The sequence below is a fragment of the Melitaea cinxia genome, chromosome 20 (assembly GCF_905220565.1).
Source record: "Melitaea cinxia chromosome 20, ilMelCinx1.1, whole genome shotgun sequence".
NCBI classification, from domain to species: domain Eukaryota; kingdom Metazoa; phylum Arthropoda; class Insecta; order Lepidoptera; family Nymphalidae; genus Melitaea; species Melitaea cinxia.
Genome location: NC_059413.1, coordinates 7,048,087 through 7,054,180, shown reverse-complemented (window position 1 = coordinate 7,054,180; position 6,094 = coordinate 7,048,087).

The following is a 6,094-nucleotide window of genomic DNA, read 5'->3' as shown; positions in this document are numbered from 1 at the left end:
AACTTATAGCTTTTGTAGCACAAAATTGATGACTTGTAAAAATTTGTAAAATTCGTTCTTTGTGGACGTCAACTACAAACTACACCTCCGCTAAATGTAATTTTTCATACATCAAGCGGTTTTCGAGATGTCGTGATGAGTGAATGACCTAACTATTTTATATTTATAGATATAGATAGCAGTGAATCGCTGAAATGTACGTACGTATGTACGTGTGTAGCTTCCGAACGGTTGCAGCAAACTGTACATTTTTTTTGCTGTGTTTGCTATTGTCAGGAAAAGGCTTGTATAAAAGAAAATTACAAAAAATCGACAACTTCACGAAAAAAAATGCCAGTACAAAGTTCATAGGCCCGTAAAGTGTGAAGTTTTTTTTTTCATTTGTTTTATATAAATTTTTTGTTTAACTTTGAATGCTTTAAAAATACTGTGAAGCAAATGCTTCAGTTAACTGGGTCACTTATATCTAAGCATACGTTTAGTCCAGGGATCCGGCTGTAATAGCTTTCATGATAACAGAGGCCATTTGGCAAACACCGAGGCAATCTTGAAATCGAATTTCGCTGGGATTATTCTAAAATTTGAAGCTTTTCATGACTTTTATGATAGCTAGTTTCAACTATAGCAGTGATTAAAGAAATTAGACTTAATGTGTAAAATAATTAATTTTTAGCACAACTGCTCTAAGGTTCTATTTCACAAAATGACAGCTTAGGCTTCAGCCTATAATATCCCACTGCTGGACATAGGCCTCTTTCCCCATGTAAGAGAAGGATCAGAGTTGAATCCACCACGCTGCTCCAATGTGGGTTGGCGAATAAAGACAATTTATGGTGCCATAAGAAAGTTGAAGTTTGTTTATTTGCTCTAGCGAGATAATATCGAGTTAATCTTGACAAATAAAAAAAATGTTTTCAAAGGTATTGTATTAACACAGCTTGTACGTATTCATTATTGTATGTGTTACTGTATACTTATAATTTTAATTATTAGACTCGGAAACAAGACTTTGCATTGAATCTCTACTGATAAAATTTATTGGTGAAAGATAAAAAAAGTAAACAAGTACAGAAGACGACAAAATAAAAACAATTCTTTTTATTACATTATAACAGTGAATTATTTTCATATATTTTATATTTAAGTTTATTCTAAATATGTATTTATTTCGGTATGTTACAATGTTACAATACGTAAGTATACATATATTAAAACAAAATAGATGAAAAATCTTTTGATAAAAAGAAACAATAGCAAAAGCGTTTTTATACGAAATTTAAACAATAGTTCCATCATCCACTAACGGGCGTCAGACACGAAAAGACGAAACGAGTTTTTTTATCTCTATATGCTCTTCCCTTTCTCCCTAAAAGATAAGAATTTCATCCAGTTTTGTCTCGTCAAATAAGAAAAAAGACAATCATGGATAATGATATTGCACTTTATATGTAGGTAACATTTTACATTTTGCTGCCGAATAAGTTGATATGTACATATGAAAACAAAACATCTATAGTATATAGCACTATATGCAATACATAGCAACAATAAATAATTAATTAATGTATAGACAATATTAAATATAGTATTATATATACATAATTTAATAAGCCCTGTGGTCACCAACCCGCCTTTCCCGCGTGGTGACTATGGGCAAAACACATGAGTTCACTCAATTTTTGTGCGAACTTGTGGAGGCCTATGTCCAGCAGTTGACTGTATTAGGCTGAACTGATGATGATGATGACTGATAAACAATATTAAATTATTGCCATAAAAATACAAAATAAAACTGAATATTGCTGTGTTGATTGAAATGTGCTAGTAGTAGAAATTATAGTTAATACACTTTATAGAAAAGTACTAAAGTGTACTTTAGCACAATTTTGTAATGATGTTTAAATGTTATAAAGTACAGCAGACTACTTTTACTTATTATTTACTGGCTGGATTTTTGTATAAAACATGTGTTCAAAGGAACTTGTGACTAAGAAGCACTAGATATAAAAGTGCAGTATTGCAAATGGTTTTTAGGTTAAGCAATACTTAGTTCGCAAGTAGTGAGCGTAGCGAGTGCTGGGGAGAGGTGCGAGGCGAGCACGAGCTCTGTTTACACAGTTAGTAACTTTGCGACTCGTCTGGTGATTTGCAGACGAGTACAAAATAAAGTAAAGAAATGAGATGTTTATATTTCGAATCTACTATAAAATATATTAAGTATCATCAACGGTCCTTGCAGCATTTTTGGCAATATGCGATAGGCGGTAGGAACAAGTGTATAAGTTGTAGCATATGGTTACAATCTATGTACAGCAGGTTACGTTCGGCGGTTACCGGAGAGGTTCGTAATGTTGCTTACAAATCTAATCTTTATAACTTCAAATACAGCTTCTGTTAATATCATAGCAGAACCATCTGTATGGTTAAATTTTGATAAAATATATGATATATATAATTATTTTGATTTTTTTCTATAATAATATATATTACGTTAACAACGTTGCTTGTATATGTTTAACTAGTTATGGCTCGAGGGTTTACAAATTTAATGTTCTAAACTTGATGAGCTTTTAAAATGATCATCTCGCTCGATTCACCTTATTAACTATAAGAATATTTTTTGCGTTTTCACGTAAACAAATGGAATAGCTTATATCTCATTACTCTCTTTACCGAACAACGACTCAAAGTAGCTGAGAGGTAAACAGTCGTATCAATCAATGTAAGAAGTATGAAATTTACTCACAAAAATCATAATAATTGTTACTCTATATACCTCTTGATTACAAATTGAGAAATGACAAATTTCCTAATCGTTTGTAAATTCAGTCCGACACCGCTGACTCTTAAATTTCTAAAGTTAAAATTTATCTCATGCAAAGGAATGTTCAGTTTAAATAGACATTGTGTATATTTTCTATCTCACGAATACGTATTTGATTTACGCTGCGAGTTGAATTTCTCATTCTAAACTTTCCATAGAATAAGAAAACCCCTTTTCCTGTAGTGTACCCTTTACACAATTACAGAAAACCAGGCACAATAATGTAATTTATTGCGTACGTACATCCTAGCGTGTTAGTAATGTCAGCAGCTAGCTCTTTAGAGAATAAATCCTGTCTTTTTATAATAATATTCTAAAATAGAGATTCGCGAGTTACCAAAAAAAAAAAAATGTAAATAAATATCAGTTATTGTTAGTCTGTATTGAAAATAAGTATGCACCTGCCTATTGTGTTTACAATTTTCATTGTTGAAATGAAAACATAACTAAGCGAATACAATTGACAGCATACTTTCTTAGCCGTTTTTTCTTAGCCTTTGATCGTAAAAAAAACCGTCAGCGTCGGACCACGTCCTCTTACTAGGCAGTCACAGGATTGTCGATCTGTCATAATAATGAAAAATTGCCTGTGGTATTATTATAATGCATGTATGATTAACAAAAGGGATGGGCATTTTGAGCCCGTGGATGTAAAAAAAAACAACCTTCCATTGTAATGATACCATCTATTCATTTCTATTTTATAATTATTTATTTTTATTCTTATGAGTAATAACTGTGACTGTGTCATAAAATTTGACGAATTCTGTAAGTTTGAGATTTATATCCTACTAGCTGTGTCCGCGATTTCGTCTGCTTGGAATTTAATAAAAAAATGTTCACTTTGCAGATTTATAAAATAAGTTACTCCTTACTACATCAGCTATCTGCCAGTGAAAGGTCCGGTTAAATCGGTCCAGCCGTTGCAGAAATTAGCCGGAACAAACAGACAGACAGACAGACAAACATTTTAAAGAATGTCATTTTGGTTGATGTCATAGTTGGTTGGTGGGTGGGTTTCATGTACCGTGTATACACATTCATATGCATTTAGTAAAAAGCGGTTATTTTAATATTACAAACAGGCACTCCAATTTTATTTATTTTTATAGATGAGTATATGTTAAGTTACATATGTATTGTGTATATTTCTGGACTCCGACTCAGGAGTAAAAGCCTCGTGAGGCCCGATTGTGAGGCGTTAACTTTGTTTATTTTAATTTGCTATACTGAATAACCTGCACAACAACTTAATTATTCCTGAAAATTAATAAATAGTTACAGTTATTTTGGAGCGAGAAGGGATTTAGTGGTTTCCCGGTTATGTGATATTCATTAAATGGTGTAATCCTCAGCTGGGCAAGTATGCGGTTTTAAGAGGCTTTAATCTAATTCTGAGGTTAACATGTTGCTTTGAATTGTGAGAAAGGTTTTACATAATTGTAGGTTACTTTAATTGCAAATGTTTGAGGCGTATTCTTTATGTTAGATACCACTGACATTTGAGTCTTATAGAAGGTCAAATATTATACATATTTAGGCTGAAATGGTTTAGTGTCTAGAATTCGTAAATATTAGGCTAACATGATTATTACACAAAAAAAAAGTTAGTAAAACTTTGCTTATCATAAACTCTTTTCAAAAATAATATGTAACGCCTGATCGATGCAGTCATCGAGGATGGTAACAAATAAAGTAACCTAGCATCTGTGATTTTGATCTTCGTTTAAAACGTTTAGAGCTTATTATAAATTAACAAGCTTTCTCAGACATATCAGAGATATCAGTAAGATATACTTTTAACAATCTCTTTAAATGATTAATTATACTTTATATTTTTTCAATTTATGATACAACCAGGAAACTTTAATACTGTTCTTAATAACATCGATTGTAACGACGAACATATATTTTCTCTTTATAAATATACGAAGAGGATACGCTAAGCTTTAATTCTTGTCACTTGACGTAAAACTAACGTTGAAGTACTACAACTAAGTTGTTAACCATTTGAAATCAAATAAATATCAATGCTTATGTTAGTATTTAAACCAAATTAATAGAAGTGGTCATCGTCGCAGAGTTTAAAATAATGAACCAAATACTTAAATAAAAATTGTATTAGGAATTAATGTTTGGAAATTTTACACTATACACGGTGAAATTGGAAATAAAAGTTTTGTGCTAGGAGATGGGTTCCGGCATTTACGAAATTATTTTAATTTAAATAATGAAACCTGTTTTTAGCCTTTTTTAATCCATTCAACATATGTTACCACATGAGAACGACAAATGGATATGAAAGTATGTGTCAGACTATCGCCCCTATAAGCTTTTAGATTTTGATTAATTAACCGTTTCTGAACATTACACAAATAAAATGTGAATTGTAAGAAAATATGTCACGTAGTGTATATCAATATATTTTGTATGTGTAGGAGAATATTGATATATTTATTAGTTTTTCTGTATATATAAAATTTATGTTAGTCTGTATGTCCTTTATAGAATCGTAAACTATGCATTTGATAATATCATGATCTTCAGCAAAGTGTTGTGCATAAGCCCACAAAGGTTTCTGAGTTGGTACGACCAAAAAAACTCGTAGCAACGCGCGCAGGGTACAACTGATATTTTATATAATGACGGATACGGGTCGGTTAGATGAATTTGGTTTTTATTTCGGGATTTAGGCCTCTCCAGTATTTTACTTTTAGTTTCTTGCTTTACCACTTCACGTTTCAAATCTGAAACATCATTCGAAAATTTGATACTTAATCCTCGATATTACTGGCCAATACTTGCAGAGTGAACAAAAATTTGATTACGTGAAGTTAACTTTCAACATTTTGGGGAAGTGAATCTATTTAATCGAACTCACTCATTATTTTAACTTCAAGCTTTATGGTGTTAAAAACAAAAGTTAACAATTTCACTATGATTTTCTTATGTTGTTTAGTGAAGAAACCTCCTTTTCTTTAATTTCTCTATTATTTTCTCTCTTACCAAAATCGACATTAAGAAGTAGGTATTTAAATAACTGATTCAAGAATATCATCATCATTAAAAACACGAACAAATCAATCACGCACATAATGTTAAAATTCTCCATATAAATTCTGTATAGTTTCAATAGTGATGTAACGATGTCGTCTAAAATATCAAACGTACTTGAAATTTACGTTGGGTAAACCGTATAGCTATTGCCCACTTAAGGACTTCTAATGCATTAACATCAAAAAAATAAAAAAGTATTATAACAATCAACCA